Consider the following 22804-nt stretch of genomic DNA (forward strand, 5'->3'; position numbering starts at 1 on the left):
GGTACACTTGAAAGGTACCCTAGAAAATCAAAGCAAGAGTTTGTTAATTGGTTTAGACGAATCCTTTGTGGTTGAGTCCAAAAATAGAAAAATATTGTGAGAAATTGACAAGGTAAGATTTCCATTTTTTCTTCAAAAGAAGAGTGCCTTTTGATGCAAGAATTGTCTTCCTTGATATCAAACTGTAACAACTCTGGTGTTATGAGCTCGCTAAGCTACTGAGATTATGACCTAAGAAATAGATCTATAAATATAGTGAGTTAGTTTACTTAAATGCGATAATGAAAATCCTAACAAAAAAATAGGAAAAGTAGTTTTAATTGTTTGGCACGAAAAGCAATTTCTATAAACAAGAATAAAGCATAACTTGTATTTAGTACTTAAATAAAAATTGAAGTACAAGTTTAGTAGGATGGAAATGCAACATTAACTTTTGGAAGATAGATGTTGTTAACTAGTATTTTGGGAGCTCTAAAATCTAACTTGACGTTGAGATAAGCTCTTTTCGTTAAGTCGACAACCTAATGACTTATGTTTGGAATGCTATCTTCGGTAAATTATTTTGTGAAACATACTTAGATAGTGCTTCTGCATGAAATAATTGTTGGTTAAAGTTATTAGGGTTTAGATCGTTTAAAAGTTAAGACAACAGTATTAATACTGTCAGTTATAACATAACCCTAGAATTTCCTAAGTCCGGAATGGTGACGTCAATGTCATGTTGGCAATTAAATTATGAAAAATCTAATTAAACACTAGTGGCATGTTTTTGTTCAGTGGATTGCATCTTAATGGGTACTTTGTGATTGTATAGGGGTTGGTTTGGTTAGTGCTTCGTTTTGATCACTAGTTAAATGCCGTTAAATAACTAGAACGTGCTGTTGGCCAGTTAGTTCTTGACCTTGGGCACTGGTTGGCAGTCTCAAGTTGGCACGTCTCTATCTTCCTCTCTAGTTCATCTAAGTTTGCGTTTGATGCTCCTTGGGATAGCCTTTAGGACCATCTTGAGCCTTGGCAAATTGGTTTGGTCTCAGCCGAGTTGGTTTGATTTTGGTCGGAGCTTTAAAATTCATGCACGCCATGGATAGCTGCCGCTCGGTCGGTGTTCGTGGTCACCATGTGCACGCGCGTAGTGGGCGCCAGGCTCAGCTGTTGTCGGCCGCGGTTTCTCCCTACGGGCCAGCGCGTGTGCGGTTGCCGTGTGCCCACTAACGCCGCGACGCGTCCCTTGCCTCTCTGTGCCCTCGCGCTGTCCTGGCTGTGCCATGACACTGCGCCGTGTGTAGGGCTGGGCCAATGCCTTGGTGGCCGCCGTCGGATCGACGTGGCGCTCGCTCCGCCCCTCGTTCTACCTACCACGCCCATCTGTGCCTTGGAGCCCTACCGCCGGTCGCAACGGTGGCCGACCACAGAAGCAATGGCGACGTTTCCCTGCCGCGCCCTGCTTTGACTCGTTAGCTGCCGTGGGTGAGCCCCGCTCGCGTTCGGTCACTGCGGTTCAAATGCGTCGCGCCGATCTTATAGGTCCCGTCTCCTGTGAGCATGTGTGCGTTGAAAGCTCTAGTTTGGTTTTGGTGAATTGATGAAACCCTAAGTGCTAACCTAGTTTATCAAAGTGATTATGAGATAGGTGGCACTACTCCAAGTGATGAAGAAATTGTGAAGATCATGATGATGGTGATGCCATGGTGATGATCAAGCGCTTGGACTTGAAAAGAAGAAAGAGAAAAACAAAAGGCTCAAGACAAAGGTATAAATGATAGGAGCCATTTTATTTTGGTGATCGAGACACTTAGTGAGTGTGATCACATTTAGGATCGATAGCCATACTATTAAGTGGGGTGAAACTTGTATCGAAATGCGGTTATCAAAGTGCCACTAGATGCTCTAACTCATTGCATATGCATTTAGGATCTAGTGGAGTGCTAACACCCTTGAAAATATTTGTGAAAATATGCTAACACATGTACACAAGGTGATACACTTGGTGGTTGACACATATGAGCAAGGGTTAGGAACTTCACCGACGCCCTATATAGAAAAGACGGAGGTCACTGTGAGTGATCGGATGCTGGTCTCGAAAGGACCGGCGTGTCCGGTCTGTAGGAGCAGCAAAAACGCTGGTGTCAGTCTCTGACCAGACGTTGGGTCACTTAGTGATCGGACGCTGGAGGGTTGCATTCGGTCCTGCTGACGTGGCAGCGCACAGAGGAGATGCTGAGTGATCAGACGCTGGGTGAGTCCGGTCATGATTTCTCGCTTCTAGATGCTTACTGGAAACGACCAGACACTGTGGTCCAACGTCCAGTCACTATGAGCAGCGTGTCGGGTCACTACTTAAATGTACAGATGACCGTTGAGATCAGGCGATCAACGTTTGAAGCCAATGACACATGGTAAGCATCGGGCGATCGGACGCTGGGTCCTGCGTCCGGTCGATATGACCAGAGCGTCCGGTCACCTCGAGTTGTGCCCAGTGAAGGGGTACAACGGCTCTATTCGTGGGGGCTTTCTATTTAAGCCCCATGGCCGGCTCTAGCTCACTCTCTTGGCCATTTGCATTGACATAGCAACCTTGTGAGCTTAGCCAAAGCCCTCCTACTCATCTCTATCATTGATTCATCATCTTTGTGAGATTGGGAGAGAATCCAAGTGCATTGCTTGAGTGTTTGCATCTAGAGACACTTGGTGTTCGTGTTTCGCTGCGGGATTCGCTTGTTACTCTTGGTGGTTGCCACCACCTAGACGGCTTGGAGCAGCGAGGATCGTTGAGCGGAGGTTGGTCATTGTCTCCGGCTCTGATCATGGTGATTGTGAGGGGTTCTTGACCTTTCCCTGGCGGAGAGCCAAAAGGTACTCTAGTGAATTGCTCGTGGTTTGTGTGATCCTCATCTTGTGTTGGTTGTGCGGCACCCTATTGAGGGTTTGGCATGTGATGCCAATTAGCACGTGAACCTTCAAGTGAGTGAATCGCCACAACGAGGACTAGCTTGCCGGCAAGCAAGTGAACCTTGGTAAAAAATCATTGTGTCATCATTGATTCCGAGGTGATTGGCCTTCATTGGTATTTATCCTTATGATTGATTTGTTCACTCCTCGACACGACAGTATAACTATCTTGCTCTCTCTCTTTACATCACCGCAAACTAGTTGTCAAGCTCTTTAGTGTAGCTAGTTGTGAGAGCTTGTTAGTTTAGTTAGTGTGGCTCTTTAGTTAGCTTTTGAGAGCACCCTAACTTAATGTAGTGACATAGCCATTGTGTGGATAGAAACTATTGAAACTAGAATTGTGGTAGGTGGCTTGCATTTTTAGTAGGCTAGCGCAACACTTGCTTCGCCTCATAATTGTCTAACCAGTTTGTTAAGTATTGTTGTAGAAATTTTTGATAGGCTATTCACCCCCTCTAGCCATTAGGACTTTTCAAGTGGTATCAGAGCCGAGGTCACCATGATTTGAGGCTTAACAACCTTTGGTGTAAAAATGACTCAAATCAACAACACCAAGAAGCCACCCCAATTTGATGGCATAAATTATCCATATTGGAAATCAAAGATGACCACACATATCAAGTCAATCAATAGAAGAGTGTGGAAGGTGGTAGAAACCAAAATTGAAATTGATGATCCGGAGAATCCCACCACGGCTGAAGAAGTGCTTCTCCAAAACAATGACATTGCTCTAAGTGTCATTCATGATAAAATTGATGAGAGAACATTTGAGCAAATCAAGAACATTGAGATGGCTCATGAGGCTTGAAAGAAGTTGGAAGAATCATTTGAGGGCACTCAAGCTGTGAAGGGTGCAAAGGCACACATTCTCAAAGAGAAGTTTGCAAGCTTCAAGATGAAGGAGGGTGAGAGTGTGCCGGAGATGTTTCATAGGCTTCAAGTGCTTGTAAATGATCTCAAAGCACTTGGAGAATATGTGAAGGACAAGGACTTCTCCCACAAGTTCTTGAGATGTTTGCCTTCAAGATTTGGCACATTGGTCACTATTCTAGTGAGGAGTGGTTTGGACACCATGACACCAAACCAAGTGTTGGGAGATATAATGACCGATGATACATATAGAGATGATGATGAGAAGGAAGAAAAGAAGGAGAAGAAAGATGAGAAGATGGATGAGAAGAAGAAGAGTGTGGCATTCAAGGCCACATCATCCAAGGGCAAGACAAAGCAAGAAACATCAAGTGAAGATGATAGTTCATTTGATGAGATGGATGATGAGAAGATGGCTCTCTTTGTCAAGAGATTTGGGAAGTTTATGATGAAGAAAGGATATCATGCTAGAAGGAAGAAATCTTTATCCAAGAACAAGAAAGAGTCAAGAAGGTGCTTCAATTGTGGAAGCAAAGATCATCTTGTTGCTCAATGCCCATACAATAGCGACAAAGATGATGACAAGAAGAACAAGAAGGACAAGAAGGAAAGGAAAGAGAAGAAGGACAAGATGACCTTCAAGAAGAAGAAGGGTGGTTCATATGTGGTCACTTGGGATAGTGATGCTTCCTCAAGTGATGATGATGATAGTGATGATGACAAAACCACCAAGAAGAAGGCACTTGCAAGCATTGCTATCAATGAGAAGCCTTCTCTCTTCAACACTCCATCATGCTTCATGGCTAAGGCTACTAAGGTACAAATTTGTGATGATGGAAGTGATGAAGAACATGATAATGAAAATGATAGTGATGATGATGAACCTACTAAGGATGAACTATTTGACATGCTAGAAGATGCTAAAGAACACTTTGGCATTAAGAGAAGGGAATGAAAAAGCTTGCATAAGGAACTAAAAGCTCTAAAGCAAGCCTTTGATGAGCTCAATGCATCTCATAAGAGGCTAGAGGAAGCCCATGAGAAGCTTGGGAAAGCTCACAAAAAGCTTGAAAAAGCTCATTCCTCTTTGCTTGATGAGCAAATTAAAAAGAAGCATGTTGAGACTTATAATGTAGGCTTAACTTATGATATAATTGATGAATCATCATCTATGCCTATCATTGTTGCTCCCGCTAACCCTTCTTGTAGTACTTCTACTTCCACCTCATCTAGTAGTGATGGTCTGACTTGTGATGCCTCACTAATGGTTGAGAATGAGAACCTCATGAAGGAGGTCAATAAGCTCACTCACACCTTGGCTAAGGCCTATGGTGGTGAGGACCGCTTGCTTATGTGCTTGGATAGCCAAAGAGCTTCTCTCTACAAAGAGGGATTGAGCTATACCCCCAAGAAAGGCAAGGCGGCTTTTGCTCCTCACAAGACTAGTTTTGTGAAGAACAATGGTCGGTTTTGCACTAGTTGCATGCAAGTTGGTCATAAAGAGCATGAATGCAAAAACAAGAGCAAAAATGATAATGTATCCTCCATGAAGCTTGATTCATTTTATATGCTTACCAAGGGTGCAAATGGTATAAAGGCTAAGTTCATTGGTAAACCATGGATGGGCTCAAAGAAGAAAGCTATTTGGGTACCAAAGAGCTTAGTAACTAACCTTCAAGGACCCATCCTAAGAAAAGCATGATGATCACTAGTAAAGCATTTAACATGACAAGTTGGAAACACCCATCCTAAGAAAATCATGATGATCACTAGTAAAGCATTTGAGTCATTGCATATGGACTTGTTTGGGCCAATACAAGACACTAGCATTGGTAGAAACAAATATGGCTTTGTGACAGTGGATGATTATACTAGATACACATAGGTATTCTTTCTAATGGACAAAAGTGATGTATTTGCAACATACAAATCATTTGTCAAGGGCATTCACAATTAGTTTGAAACAACCATCAAGAGAGTTAGAAGTGACAATGGTAGTGAGTTTAAGAACACTAGAATTGATGAGTTGTGTGATGAATTTAGAATTAGACATCAATTCTTGGCCAAGTACACTCCACAATCAAATGGCCTTGTTGAGAGGAAGAATAGAACACTCATTGATATGGCAAGGTCTAAGCTTAGTGAATACAATGTGAGTCAATCTTTTTGGGCCGAAGCTATCAACACGGCTTGCTATTGTAGCAACAGCCTATATTGTCACCCATTGAAAGAGAAGACACCATATGAGCTCTTGAATGGTAGAAAGCCCAACATTGCATATTTTTGGGTCTTTGGTTGCAAATGTTATATTTTGAAGAAAGACATTAGATTGGGTAAGTTTGACAAGAAATGTGATGAAGGATTTTTACTTGGCTACTCCACTACAAGTAAAGCATATAGAGTTTGGAATTTGGATAGTGGTACTCTTGAGGAAGTTCATGATGTTGAATTTGATGAAACCAAGGGTTCACAAGAAGAGAATGAGAACTTGAAAGATGTTAGAGGCATTCAACTTTCAAATGCCATGAAGAACATGGATGTTGGTGAATTGAGGCCTAGGCAAGTGAATGATGATGAAGATGATCCAGTGCAAGTGCTCTCTAACTCAAATGTGCAAGATGATACAAATCAAGCTAGTACAAGTGGCTCTCATGATAATGAACAAGATCAAGTGGCTAGTACATCATCTCAACCCAATGATCAAGCTAGTGCAAGCAATCAAGTTCCAATACTCCAACCAACAAATATTGCAAGAGATCATCCTTTGGACACTATAATTGGAGATATTTCTAGAGGTGTGCAAACTAGATCAAGATTGGCATCATTTTATGAGCATTTCTTATTTGTGTCATCTATTGAACCAAAGAAGATAGATAAAGCATTGAAGGATGTTGATTGTGTGAATGCTATGCATGAAGAATTGAATAACTTCACAAGAAATCAAGTATGGGAATTAGTAGAGAGACCAAAGGGATACAATGTGATTGGAACCAAATGGGTCTTTAGAAACAAGCAAGATCAAGATGGGATAGTAGTAAGGAACAAAGCAAGATTGGTAGCACAAGGATATACACAAGTTGAAGGTCTTGACTTTGGAGAAACATATGCCCCGGTTGCTAGATTGGAAGCAATTAGAATCTTGCTAGCCTATGCTTGTGCCCACAACATCAAGCTCTATCAAATGGATGTCAAGAGTGCATTTCTCAATGGTTACATCAATGAAGAAGTATATGTTAAGCAACCTCTCGATTTTGAAGATGACAAGAAGCCTGACCATGTGTACAAGTTGAAGAAGGCATTGTATGGCTTGAAGCAAGCACCTAGAGCATGGTATGAGAGATTGAGGAACTTCCTACTCTCTAAAGGGTTCATGATGGGCAAGGTTGACACCACTCTTTTCATCAAGAAGATTGGAAAGGATTTATTTGTGTTGCAAATCTATGTTGATGACATCATATTTGGATCAACCAATCAAGACTTTTGTGATGAGTTTGAAAAAATGATGGCTAATGAGTTTGAGATGTCCATGATTGGAGAGTTGAGTTACTTCCTTGGTCTTCAAATCAAGCAATTAAAGAATGGTATATTTGTGAGTCAAGGCAAGTATATCAAGGACATGATCAAGAAGTTTAGAATAAGTGATAGCAAAGCTATTAGTACACCAATGAGAATAAATGGAAACTTGGATAGTGATGCAAGTGGAAATATGGTGGATCAAAAATTATATCAGTCTATGATTGAAAGCCTACTCTATGTGACCGCATCAAGGCCGGATGTCATGTTTAGTGTATGTATGTGTGCAAGATTTCAAACCTCACCAAGAGAAAGTCATTTAAAGGCTATAAGGAGAATATTGAGGTACTTGAAACATACACAAAATGTTGGTTTGTGGTATCCCAAAGGAGCAAAGTTTGAGCTAGTTGGTTACTCCGACTCGGATTATGCGGGGTGCAAGGTTGAAAGGAAGAGCACCTCAGGCATATGTCAATTGTTGGGAAGATCACTTGTTTCATGGTCATCAAAGAAGTAAAATAGTGTTGCATTATCAATCGCTGAAGACGAATACATATCCACCGGTAGTTGTTGTGCACAAATACTTTGGATGAAGGCCACTTTGAGTGACTTTGGAATCAAGTTCAAGAAAGTGCCATTGCTATGTGACAATGAGAGTGCAATCAAGTTAACCAATAATCTGGTTCAACATGCAAGAACAAAGCACATTGATGTCCGCCACCATTTCATAAGAGATCGCCAACAAAAAGGGGACATTTGCATTGAGATTGTAGGCACCAAAGACCAATTTGCCGATATATTCACCAAGCCATTGGATGAGAAAAGGTTTTACAAGCTAAGGAATGAGTTGAACATATTGGATTTCTCAAATATGTGTTGATGCACCCCCCACTTATATGACATGCTTCTCCTTCGAGCAATCCAAGGTAAAAGTTGATTGGCATGGCATACATCGTTGCTAAGGACATGTTTAGTGCATCTAGTCATCTCTCACTTAATAGGCTCATTCTTGAAAATCAAATGAATTTGATGATTGTATGGTACCACTATTGCTTCTATGCTTATTTTGATCTAGTGGTAGCATATAACATGTTTGTGGGCTTGTAAACCTAGTGTTTAATCTAGAAAATGAGCTCTAAGTGTTTAACTCAACATGGTACAAGATAACCCTTATTTGGAGGTGTGAAGAAGCTTGTCCTTGGATCAAACCGAGTTAAATATCTTTGGCAAATGATCTAGATTGGACTAAATTTGGGAAAATGATCCTCACCCCATTAATTGACATCGATAATCTCAACCTATCTACATTTTGAACCTTTGTGGTCATTGATAACAAAGGAGGAGAAAAACAAAGATATTAGTGATATTAGTACATGGGGAGAAAAACAAAGACATTAGTGTACTAAGATAGTGAAAAGATAACAAAGGGAGAAAACTTGACATAGGGGGAGAGATATGACAAAGAAAAGGCATCAATTAAAATTTGAGCACACAAGTAGGGGGATCAAGCTCATGAACTTGTATGGTGCATTTGAATGTGCATTTCATATGTTTGCTTGCATGGCACAAGTTTTAAATTTTAATATCCATGCTTGTGTGGTGTATGCTAGTTGTTTGAATGATGAAATGAAAATCTAGCATGCGTAAGTTTATCTAGTGATTTCATTTCCAAGTGTTTCTAAGTGGTATCGAGCTAACCATGTTGCTAAGGATGGTATATTGGTACACTCTGATTGGTATCACACTTCAAAGGTCCATCTTTTATACCTTAGCATCATTTCGTAGACATTGTCTCCTATATTTCCTATCTAAGCATATGTGCAAGCTTCAATTCAAACTCTTAGCACATATGTAGGGGGAGCAATTGCTACCATTTGGAGTTCATGAAACTTGTCCATATCCTTTTACACATAGTAAATATGCTTGGAGCAATTGCTACCATTTGGAGTTCATGAAACTTGTCCAACATGGATTTAATTGAATTTTAATTCATATCTTTGTGAAAGGGTTGTCATCAATTACCAAAAAGGGGGAGATTGAAAGCTCTAGTTTGGTTTTGGTGAATTGATGAAACCCTAAGTGCTAACCTAGTTTATCAAAGTGATTATGAGATAGGTGGCACTACTCCAAGTGATGAAGAAATTGTGAAGATCATGAAGATGGTGATGCCATGGTGATGATCAAGCGCTTGGACTTGAAAAGAATAAAGAGAAAAACAAAAGGCTCAAGGCAAAGGTATAAATGGTAGGAGCCATTTTGTTTTGGTGATCGAAACACTAAGTGAGTGTGATCACATTTAGGATCGATAGCCGTACTATTAAGTGAGGTGAAACTCATATCGAAATGCGGTTATCAAAGTGCCACTAGGTGCTCTACTCATTGCATATGCATTTAGGATCTAGTGGAGTGCTAACACTCTTGAAAATGTTTGTGAAAAATATGCTAACACATGTGGACAAGGTGATACACTTGGTGGTTGACACATTTGAGCAAGGGTTAGGAACTTCACCGATGCCCTATACAGAAAAGATGGAGGTCACTATGAGTGACCGGACGCTGGTCTCGGAAGGACCGGCACGTCCGGTCTGTAGAAGCAGCAAAGACGCTGGTGTCAGTCTCTGACCGGACACTGGGCCACTTAGTGATCGAACATTAGAGGGTTGCGTTTGGTCCTACTGACGTGGCAGCGCACAGAGGAGACACCGAGTGACCAGACGTTGGGTGAGTCCAGTCGAGGATGACCGGACATGTCTGATCATGATTTCTTGCTTCTAGATGCTTACTAGAAATGACCAGACATTGAGGTCCATCGTCCGGTCACTCTGAGTAGCGCGTCCAGTCACTACTTAAATGTATAGATGACTGTTGAGATCGGGCGATCAACGTTAGGCCTCAATTCGTACTCACGAGCTTGGCCCCGAGTTGACTGACAACTGCCAATGTGACCTCAGAAACACCGACTCACTACACGATGGAATAGATTGGATATATATGAATATTTTAAATAAACATCTAGAGATACGAAACCCTAAGAAGCAAGCATTAGGTACGAAATTAGAATTGATGGCTTACTACCTGATGAACCAACGATCCGAAAAGAAGAGGAACGACAATCAGGGAACCATCGGAAGGCGCTATGAAGCTAGGGTTCTAGCGAGGCAATGCAGCATGGATCGGCGGTGCGCTGTGGTGAGAGGTGCGGTGAGCAGTGGCTAGGGCACCAGCGGTGCTTCTTGTTGGTGTAGAGGTGGCTCTGGTAAAGGGCTCGGGCACGGCGGTGCATGTAGGGCACGGCGGCGCAGGGCTGTGCAGCATGGTGGCATGGACTTGGTGGCGAGCGGGGCGTGCGGCGGCACGCCGGCTCGGGAAGGTAGTGGAGTCACGGTGGAGTAGAGGCGCAGGAAGGAAGCACGGCGGTGTGACCAAGTCAGCGGGTTAGGTCAGAAACACGCACGGTGAATTGGGTTATATGGTGGCCCCCCGACATGACGGATAAGGAAAGAATAGAGAGTTGGAATCCCACACGTTATCTACTGACCGGACGCTCCGGTGGCAACGACCGGTCGCTGCCACCCAGAGTCCGGTCGATTCCAGAGAGGTTCAAAACCTCTAGAGCCGTGACCGGATGTGTCCGATAAACCCTGACCGGACGCAGCCAGAGTCCGGTCCTCACAGCCTTGATCGCCTTCGCTTGATCGGACGTTGAACGACCATCTAACCAGACACTAAATAGTAGAGTCCGGTCACTCCATCACAACAGGTTCACCTCCTGTGAACTGACCGGACGTTAGACATCAGAGTCCGGTGCAGCGTCCGGTCACTCTTTTTCCAGCAAATCTTCAAAGTCCTTCGTGCTGCCTGTTCCCAATCAAGTCCCAACTTCAATAAGATCCAAATATACACCAATTGGGACTAATGTGAGTGACCTCTCTCAAACCCTCAAATTTTTCAAAAATATTTTGCCTTAGGCTATAATTCTTTTTAAGAAAATAGACAATAAGAGGGCAATTGAAGATAAACGACAAAGCAATATTCATGCATATGCAATGCAATACTTGAAAGTAAATCTAGTTGCTTGTCAAGTTTGATCTAAGGTTAAGCTTCTTCACACGCTTTACAGCAGTTATCTTAACCATGTTAGACAAGCCCTAAGTGCACTACCATAAAGTAAGCATGTTGTATATTACAATGCAATGCAAGGGACAACACAAGCTCATTTTCTAGAGAAGTTGCTAAAATCAAGAACATTGAGCTCATTTCGTAATCGACAAAAAGTGGTCTCATCTAGCGGTTTAGTAAAGATATCCGCCAATTGATCCTCGGTCCTTACACCTTTCAATGAAATATCATTCTTTGCAACATGATCTCAAAGAAAATGATGATGGATATCTATGTGCTTGGTGCGAGAGTGTTGAACCAGATTATTTGCAAGTTTTACCGCACTTTCATTGTCGCACAAAAGAGATACTTTTTCTAGAACTACATCATAGTCTAGCAAAGTTTGTTTCATATAAAGTATTTGTGCACAACAAGCACCCACGGCAATGTATTCCGCTTCGGCGGTGGACAAAGCCACACTATTTTGTTTCTTGGAGGACCAAGACACAAGTGATCTACCAAGCAAATGGCACCCTCCGGATGTGCTTTTTCTATCAACTTTGCAACCGGTATAATCCGAATTGGAATAGCCAACTAATTCAAATATAGCTCCTTTGGGATACCAAAGGCCAATGCTTGATGTGTGCTTAAGATACCTAAGGATTCTTTTAACGACAATCAAATGAGTTTCCTTAGGATTAGCTTGAAATCTAGCACATATACACACACTAAACATGATGTCGGGCCTAGATGCGGTTAAATACAACAAGCTACCAATCATAGAGCGGTAGAGAGTTTGATCAACCGTGTTACCTCCCTTATCTAGGTCGAGATGTCTATTAGTTGGCATTGGTGTCTTGATTGGCTTACATTCATCCATCTTGAATCTCTTGAGAAAATCATTTGTATATTTCTCTTGAGAGATGAAAATCCCTTCTCTCATTTGCTTGACTTGAAAACCAAGAAAGAATGTAAGCTCTCCAATCATTGACATCTCGAACTCCTTCGATATCAATTCACCAAACTCTTTGTAAGAATCTTCATTTGATGATCCAAAGATGATATCACCAACATACACTTGAAAAATGAAGATATGTCCATCAAGCTTCTTGGTGAATAGTGTGGTGTCGACCTTCCCAATGGTGAAGCCCTTCTTAATGAGGAAGTCCCGAAGGCGCTTATACCAAGCTCTTAGGGCTTGCTTAAGCCCATATAATGCCTTGGACAACCTATAAATATGATTAGGATATCTAGGGTCTTCAAACCCAGGAGGTTGATCAACATAGACTAGTTCATTAATAAAGTCATTTGAAAATGCACTTTTCACATCCATTTGATATAGTTTCATTTCATGATGTGATGCATATGTAAGGAGGATACAAATGGCTTCTAGTATTGCAACCAGTGCAAAGGTCTCTCCAAAATCCAAACCTTCAACTTGAGAGAACCCCATTGCAACTAGTCTTGCCTTGTTCTTCACAACAACGCCTTGATCATCTTGCTTGTTGTAGAACACCCACTTTGTTTCAATGACTCTTGCGCCTTGTGGTCGCTCTTCAAGAGTCCAAACTTCATTGCGGGTGAAGTTGTTCAACTCTTCATGCATGGCATTTATCCAATCCAGATCTTGAAGAGCTTCTTCTACCTTTGTAGGCTCAAAGCAAGAGACAAAAGAGTGATGTTCAATAAATGAAGCAAACTTTTGATATCGAGTCATTACTCCCTTTGATGGACTCCCTATGATGAGATCTTATGGGTGAGCTTGTAGTAGAGGTGAATTTCTTCTATCAACCACTTGAGGGGGAGGTTGTGGAGCATCAACATCATGTGCTTGTGTCACCATTTGATCATAGGAGACATGAGTGTCTTCATTTTCTACTCTCCCATCTTTTTCACCATCTTGTGGCACACTTGATAAAGAAGGTGGATTGATCACTTGTACATCATCTTCATCATCATTAGGCTTGATGTCTCCAACCGGAATATTCTTCGTGGCCTCCCTCAATGGTTCATCACCTACATCATCAAGATTCTCATGTGCTCCTTGGGAGCCGTTAGATTCATCAAATTCCACATCATATGTTTCTTCAACCAAGCTGGTGGCATGATTAAATACTCTATATGCTTTGGACTTTGATGAGTAACCAGCAAGAAAACCAATATCACAACGTCTTTGAAACTTCCCTAGGTGTTGCCGCTTCTTGTAGATGTAGCATTTGCAACCAAACACCCTAAAGAAGGAGACGTCTGACTTCTTCCCATTGAGCAACTCATAAGGTGTCTTGCCAAGAAACTTTTGAAGGAATAGGCAGTTGGATGCATAGCATGCGGTGTTGATAGCTTTCTCCCATAGAGCTTCGATAGTGTTGTACTCATCAAACATTATTCTTGCTAGTGTGATCAATGTCCGGTTCTTTCTCTCAACTACACCATTTTGTTGAGGAGTATATGTTGCGGAGACCTCATGCTTGATCCCAACTTCATCACAATAGGCTTCAATGTTTGTGTTATCAAATTCTTTCCCATTATCGCTTCTAGTCTTCTTGAGCTTCACTTCAAACTCATTTTGTGCTCTCTTGGCAAACTTCTTGAAGCATGATGCAACTTCAGATTTGTCATGAAGGAAGAATACCCATGTGTACCTTGAATAGTCATCAACAATCACAAGATAATAAAGATTTCCTCCCAAACTCTTGTATGTTGTAGGTCCAAATAAGTCCATGTGAAGGAGCTCTAGCACTCTTATGGTTGACATGAAAGCTTTTGTTGGATAAGTATTTACAACTTGCTTGCCGGCTTGACATGCACTACAAAGCTTGTCCTTCTCAAACTTCACATCCTTCAACCCTCTCACCAAATCATTCTTCATTAGCTTCTTGAGTGAGCTCATTCCAACATGAGTAAGTCTTCTATGCCATAGCTACCCAAGTGTTGTTTTGGTGAATAGGCAAGTCTTCAAATTAGCATTTTCGGAGGTGAAGTCCACTAGATATAGGTTGTTATATCTAAATCCTTTGAATATCACTTGATCATCATCCTTATTAGATACAACAACTTCCTTCTCAGTAAACAAGCATTGAAAGTCAAGATCACATAATTGTCCAACGGATAGCAAGTTGAAGCTCAATGAAGCAACATATAACACATTTGAGATAGAATGATCATTTGATATTGCCACTTTGCCCAATCCTTTAACCTTGCCCTTTAAATTATCTCCAAATGTGATTCTTTCTTGTCCATCTACTTCTTCATCTAGTGAGGTGAACATACGAGGATCACCGGTCATATGTTGTGTGCAACCACTATCAATAACCCAATGACTTTCACAGGTCTTGTAGTTCACTTACCCACAAGAGATCAAGCTTTAGGAACCCAAACTTGTTGAGGGCCCTTCACCTTCTCAACAAGTGACTTTGCTACCCAAATTTTCTTAGGCATATTCTTGTTGGGAGGTCCTAAGAACATGACTTTCATCTTTCCACTAGAATCCTTTCTAAGCATGTAATGAGCATTGAACGCAAAAGGTCTAGAATGCTTGGGCAAGGGTTGTGGTGGTGGAGTTTGGCACTCATGGGCAAAGTGGCCTTCTTGTCCACACTCAAAACATCTCTTTGGCTTTGGCTTTGACTTGTGTTGTTGTTGAGCTTGAGCCTTCTTCTCTTGGTTTGCCAAGTACCCAATGCCACTTCTATCCATCTTTATGATGGTGTTCATTAGTAGCTCACTTTGAAGATGCTTGCCTCTTGTGAACTTGCTCAATCCAATCTTGAGATGCTCTTTCTTGAACTTGAGCTTCTTGTTCTCTTCCTTGAGTGCATCATTGTTTTTCTCTTCCTTGAGCTTCTTGTTTTCTTCTTTGAGCTTCTCATTCTCAAGAATCAAATCACCATCCTGATCAAGAGTTTCTAGCACAATAGTGTTGTGGCTTTTAATCTCTTCAAGATCTTTCTTGAGCTTTTCATTATCATTCTTGAGCTTGACATACTCATCATAACTATCGGTCTCAACCACTTGCTTGCCCTTGCTACTAGAACTTTGCTCAATGCTTTCAATGATCAAATCATCACATGATGTAGCTATATCAATCTTAACAACATCGTTAGTAGCATCATGTGGCTCATTGGATAAATATTCTTGAGCAATGACAAGATTATCATGATTAATCTTGAGAGTTGTATATTCATCTTTTAGCATATTATGGCTAGTGATGAGCTCATTATGTATCCTCTCAAGTTTATCATGTTTTTCTTTAAACTCTTTCTTAGAAGATTTGAGCTCCTTGAGTTTGGATGATATAGCATCATTTGCTTCTCTAAGCTCAACACTAGCCTTTTTGGCTATATCACATTTAGCTAAAAGAGAATCATTCTTAGCTTCTAGCTTGTCATTCTTAGCTCTAGTCTTTCTAATGATCCTAGTATATTTGTTTAGCAATTTGACAAGTTCATCATATGAAGGTGATTCAAATTCATCATCATCACTATCACTATCACAATCATCATTGTTAGCATGATCATCACTACTACTATCATCATCATTTGATACCTTTCGTTCACCCTTGGCCATAAGGCATAGGTGTGTAGAGGATGATAGCGGTGGTGTTGGTGAAGATGATGAAGAGTCAATCACAATGGCGGCCACCTTCTCATTATCACTATCATCATCGGATGAGCAACTTGATGAATTAATGTCCGTGAGCCAATCACTGACGATGTAGGCCTTCCCATTCTTCTTCTTGTGGAAGTACTTCCTCTTGCCATCTTTCTTCTTGTATGGCTTGTTTTTCTTCTTCTCATCTTTTTCTTCATTACTTGAGTCATCTTTCTTGCCCTTGTACTTGTTCTTGTACTTATCTTTCTTGGGCTTTGTGCATTGGTGTGCTAGATGACCAAGTTCTCCATAATTGTAGCAATCCATCTCCGAGATTGGCTTCCTTCTAGAGCTAGTGAAGAACTTCTTTTTCTTCCCATCAAACTTGATGCCACTCTTGTTGAGCTTCTTTAGCATCTTGGCGGTTCTTCTCACCATGAGAGCAAGACTAGCATCATCGACTTCATCATCACTTGAGCTCTCATACTCAAGCCTTGCTTTGCCCTTTTCTTGGCTAGCTTTGAATGCTAAGTCTTTTTCTTTCTTCTTTGTAGAGGATGAGCCATCTTGAGATGTGATGTGCATGTATATCTCATGAGCATTGATCTTTCCCAAGATTTGTGTCGGTGTAGTGGTGGAAAGATCACCTTGATGAAGCACAGTCACAATATGCCCATATTTGTCAATGGGGAGGATACTCAAAATCTTTCTTACAACATCAGATGGTTGCATTTGAGTAAGTCCAAGCCCATTGACTTTCTCTACAAGAACATTCAAGCATGAGTATATTTTATTAGCACTCTCTTTAGGAAGCATCTCAAATGAATTTAGCTTTTTCATGACAAGATGATAGCGTTCCTCATGCTCGCTCTTTGTTCCCTCATGGAGCGCACAAATATCCGACCATAGTGCATGGGCGTCTTTGTGGTTCCTCACCCGATTAAACACATCTTTGCAAAGACCTCTAAAGATGGTGTTTCAAGCCTTTGCATTCCATTTCTTGTAATTCACCTCATCGCCTTGTAGGTGTGTAGCATCCCGAGGTTTTGGAAAGCCTTGTGAGGTGGCTCTAAGTATTCCAACATCTAGAGCTTCTAAATACGCCTCCATGCGGATTTTCCAATAAGGAAAATCATCCCTCTCAAAGAGAGGAGGAGGTCCATCCCCATAAGACATCTTTCACGAGGCGGTTAAGCCTAAATACGTGAGCATGAGGCTCTGATACCAATTGAAATGATCAAGATGCCCAAGAGGGGGGGGGGTGAATTAGGCTAATTCTAAAATTCTTTGCAATAATTAAACCCTATGGTTAGCCCAATTAACCCCTTATGCCTAGAAAGTGTTTCTATTGATCTACCGCACAAAAGTTTAGCAACCTATGTTTCAATCCTACTCTAGCATGGCAATTCTATGAATGTAAATGACAAGAATTGAATTGCTCAAAGTAAAGAGAGAAGGAGGAACGCGGCGATGTTTTGCCGAGGTATCAAAGAGTCACCACTCCCCACTAGTCCTCGTTGGAGCACCCACGCAAGGGTGTAGCTCCCCCTTGATCCATGCAAGGATCAAGTGCTCTCTACGGGTTGATTCTTTGACACTCTGTTGTGGTGAATCACCCACAACCACTCATAACTTGAGTTGGGTCATCCACAAGCTCCGTCAGATGATCACCAAGCTCCCAATCACCACCAAGCTGTCTAGGTGATAGCGATCACCAAGAGTAACAAGCACAAACTCTCACTTGACCATGACAAGCCTAATGAGAAGAGTGGATGCACACTTTGCTACTCTAGCTTTTAGGAGCCTAACAAAATTGGTTTCATAAGTTTTGGACAACTACACAAAGTTATATTGATTTTACAAGTTTATTTCCAAAACTAATTTAACAATTGCTTAGAAACTAAAGGGGCCAGCGGCCACCTATTCGGCCCAGTGGCCCAAGGCAGGGGTCCGCGCACATGTGGCCTAGGTGTGGCGGTAGTCCATGCAGCGTGGCTCAGCCCATAGGCACGCGCGCAACCTACTGGCCTGGCGTGGCCCAGCGGCACAAGGCCAGCCCAGACAGGGCGTGCGGCCCGCGCGGCCCATCGTGGCGTGAACGGCCTAGGCAGGACATGGAGCAGGACGCGGCCGTGGAGGCATAGGGTGAGCGGCCCATAGGTCGGCCCACACAGCGTGGCCCAGGCATGTCGCACATTTTTGCAGAAAGGACCCCATGCTTTTCTCTATTCAACCCGAGATCTAGAGCACTATTTATATGAGTCATGTATTTTACACCTAGAACCCTGAACAAAATTTCTACTTCAATTCTTATGTTTCTCCCTCCCACGGTGAAACAGAGGAGCAGAGGAGCACCGGCTCCGACTGATTCCCGCCGGTGGAACGGCGACCATGCGGCACAGGGGTAGCATCAGATCCGACCAAGCACGCGGTCGTCAACGACATGGCATGAGGCGGCCCATGGCATGGTGGCCATGCATGCACACGGGTGGCCATGGGGCGACGGCGGCGGAGGTGAAGCGGCTCAGTGGCGGGGGCGCTTCGTCGACTCTTGGCAGTAGGTGGGCCAGGGCGGACGATGGCAGGGTGGCGCGTGGGGCGTCGGTGGGCGTGGCCTTGGTAGGTGCTGTGGGGCAGCGGGCAATGGAGGTGGAGCGGCACGGCAACATGGGCCCAGGCATGCTCGCACGCACGGTGGCAGGCGAAGGAAACGATCACGCAGTGGAACCGCAAGGAGCGTAGAAGGGTGGCACTGGTAGGGTGGGTGCTCACGTGAGGCAACAGGGAGCAAGGAGCAGGGAGCACCGGGGCTACCCCCGAAGCACATCTAGGCGCGGGCACAGACGGCAGTGTGTGGGCATGCAGGGGCAAGGGGCATAAACACCAAGGCACCGAGCGCCGTGGTAGGCGAGGAAGAAAGTGCCTGCTACCGCTTGGATGGCTCGACTGGCGCTCCCATTAAAAATTTCAGACATGACACAAGCGAGGGAGAGAAGAATAGTGGCATAGGCAAACAGACACGTCGAGGTGTGGAGCGCGTGTGGGCATCGATGTTGGCAGCATGCAGCGGCGTAGGTGGGCCAGGCGCTACGGTAGCGTGAAAAGCGGCAGTGGTCCATCTGGAGCTAGACGTGGCCAAAGCGAGAGTGCTCTGCTAATTAAGTCGAGGCTGAGTACACGTGAGAAAATGATGAGGCACCACCATCCCTCAAACTAGTGCATAGATGGGACGACTTGAACCTGGCGGGACACGATGGCAGCCAGCTCAACAAATCATCCATTAAAGCGCTCCCGAACAAGGACACGAGGGAGCATGCGCACATGGCGCCTACTATGCTTGCCTAGTGCAGCAGCGGCACCAAGCCAAGCAGACGAGAGAGAGCGAGAGAGAGATGTATGTGACAAAGCCAACAGAGGGAGGGAGAGCAAGCAGCTGGCAAGGCCAGCAAGCTTGGTCCTATCTCATAATGCGCGTGTTGTATCGGCGAGGTAGGTGAGATGAGTGGCTAGCGACACTTTCGTTATTATTTTTAAACTAACAAACATCACATTGACACTTGAACAAGCATATCAACATATTCAAGATGTTCATATCCTGCTGATGATATGATTTTTCCTATTTATATTTTATATTATTTTAGCTTCCAAAATTCATTTTCTAAACAACTTTATGCATTAACAAGCATAACTAATACTCTAAGGTTTTATTATTTAGCAGATTTTACTTTCAACAAATTTTTGTTTATATAAAAGAAAAATTGTTTTTCATGCTCAATCAAATAAACAAGCCATTCACTATTTATCCGCTATCGGGCATTTCAAGCGTGTCGGTGCAGAAAGTGACCAACACGTAAATATTTGTAGTTTTGCTGTACGTTGTGATCGGAGGTGGCCTAGCACTCAATGACACAGGGATTATGCTGGTTTAGGCAATGTGCCCTACGTCCAGTTTGGGTCGGTCAGTGACTTTATTCCTGAGCCCAGGTGCTCAAAGTTTGCTGCGGGGTTACAAACGGAAGGGAGAAAGATGGGGGGTATAAGAGGTTCGGTCAGACTCTGGTCTAAAGGGCCGAGAGTGACGAGAGCTCCGCTATGTGCTAAGTGTTTGAGCATGTGCTCGAGGTTTGAACCTAGTGGTTCTGTTGTGGTGTGTGAGTGAATTGATCGATCTATCTGTTGTGATAGAGCGCATCCCTTTTTATAGATGAAGGGGATGGCCTTACAAGCGAGAGAGAGAGAGAGAGTATGTTATGCTACTAAGTCTTGTTGCCCACGCTGGTGGGTACAAGATGATGGTAGGCGCCCACAATATTGTTAATGTCAGATGCATGTGGGAGGTTGCGTCGTCTCCTTCCGGTTCGGCAGATGTCGGTGCCTGCCATACTGTTGATGCCCAGAGGCATGTAGGGGGTTTTACCATATTCGCCTAGTATGGTAAATGTTGGTGCCCGCAACACTATTGATGCCTAGAGGCATGGGGGAGAGTCTTACCGTGTTTGTCTAGTATGGGAGTTGATGGCGCCCACAACACTGTAGAGAAAATGTCAGCGCCCACAACACTTCTTGGGTTCTAACATGCCAAGAAGGTTGCAGGGTACTGTCCTGCAGGTGTACAGGGTACGGTCCTCGATATTGCGGTTGACTTGAGTGCCCTGCCTTACTTTCTCCATCCATTTCCTGGTCCTCACCGAGCGGGCATCCCCAGTCGGTTGGTCCCAGTCGGCTCTAAAAGCGCCAGTCGGAGATGACCTGTAAGTAGGGGTTCGGCGCATCCCTGGTTGGAGACATGGGTCAGAGTCGGAAGTGGTGTTTGGCTAGGCCTTCCGGTCGAAGAGGCCATCTGGAGGCGGGCCGGAGTTGGAAGCGAGCGTTGTTCCTCTTTAGCGAGGCCTTCCGGTCGGAGAGGTGGGCCAGAGTCAGAAGCGGGCATCGTTCCTCCTCGGCCAAGCCTTCCAGTCAAAGACTGGATCGCCCTTCTATCCTATCATTTAGGTATTAGGGCTGGCCTAGGAGTTGTGCGTTGTTCGCATCGTTGTCTATTGGGCCGAGCCTTTGTTGGGAAGCTGGTCTATGAGGGACTCTGGGTTTATGAACCCGACAGGAGCCCCCGAGCCCCTAGGCGATTCGGGTAGAATTGTCTAGGGGGTTTGTCTTGACGGTGGGTGCGTGCGAGCGCACCCGTGGGTGTAGCCTCCAAGCCCTCAGGCGATTCGGGTAGAATCGTCTTGGGGGGGTTCATGTTTGCTAGTTGGGGAATTTTTGCTTTTGTCAGTGGGTGCACGCGAGCGCACCCGCAGGTGTGGCCCCCGAGCCCCCAGGTGATTTGAGTAGAATCGCCTGAGGGGTTTTGTCAGTGGGCATTTTTAGGGTTCAGGCGAGATGGATTCGTGGATCCTGGCGTCGGGCGGGCATTTTTTGGGTTCGGTGAGCTCACTAACGGGTATGTTCGAGTGAAGTATGGGTCTATCGTTCATGACAGGGTTGGTATAGCCCTCATGTGGCACTCCACTGCTCCTTAACCTGCAACCCGGTAGATGCCTAGGTCGTTCCAGAGACTGACCTAGGTGGCCTGCTGGCCTCCCCTCAATGGAAATTCTGTGGGTTTGGCGGGAGGTTAGGATCGAACGAGAAGGTTGAGATGACCCTATCTGCTTCGGGGTAGACTAGGCGAGGGCCTCTCGAGGCTCATCTGTGTTTTCTCCCCTGGCTCTATTTGACGCGAGGCGGCCTTCGAACCTCGGTCGGTCATTGCTCATGTTGAATGAGGCAACTACCACTTTGTGATGTAACACGGAGCGTTGTGATGCATTTAACTACATATACACTGCTTTTAGATGTATGAAATGAATGAATGTGTGCATGGATGAATGAATGTTTATATAAAGAAAGAGTGGGGGTTTGGTAATGTTACATTGACGACTCGAGTGATGGGGTTTGAGGAGCTCCTATTAGATATGTCTGACCGGGACCCACGCTCATTGTTCATGATGTAGTCGGCATGGCCCACATGGGGCATCCCTCTGCTCCTTACCTATCTCTCGGCGTTTTGCCTGAGCCGTTCGATTAACTCAGGAAGCCCGATGGTTTCTCCTGGGTGAAGATCCCATAGTTGGGCCTTTCCATGTCTCGTCTAGGAAGGTAGAGGGCCGCCTACGTGTGGTGGCACTTTTGTTTCTCATGCCCAGTGTGCGGTAGTGGTGGGCCAAACCCAGGCCACATCCCATCTGACTAGGTGACATTCAGTCGGGCAGGGTGCGTCCCATCAGTCAGGGCACATCCCGTCGTTCCCTATCTGCATTGAATGGGGGAGGGGAGAGGGTTTTTTGCCCCAATACTTTGCCCTTCTTCAACTGTTGCATCTCCTCCTTAAATAGGGGAAGGGAGAGGTAAAGGAGAACTCACAGACCCATTCGTGATTTTGGAGCGCACTGTCGAGCTGGAGGTCATCTAGCGTAGATGAGGTGGTGCTAACTGACTTCATCAAGAAGGGGCTGCTTCTACCCAAGGAGGTGGTGCTAGCCGCTTTCGCCGAGAAGGGGCTACTTACATCGAAGGAGGTGGTGCACTGGAGGGTACCACACGTCGTCGGCTTCATCACTGTCTGCGAGGCTTTCATTGGGATGGAGCCACACGTGGACTCCTTCCGGCGAATCTTCTTTGGGTGAGCCTTCTTGGAGAGGAATACAATCGGGACTACGCTAGTGGGAGGTTTCACCCTTGCAGCTGCTCAGGTTGGCCAGTTCATAAAGTTTGATGAGACATCCTCTAGCCACGGTGGCCATAC

Source organism: Miscanthus floridulus, chromosome 6 (assembly GCF_019320115.1).
Source record: "Miscanthus floridulus cultivar M001 chromosome 6, ASM1932011v1, whole genome shotgun sequence".
Lineage (NCBI taxonomy): Eukaryota > Viridiplantae > Streptophyta > Magnoliopsida > Poales > Poaceae > Miscanthus > Miscanthus floridulus.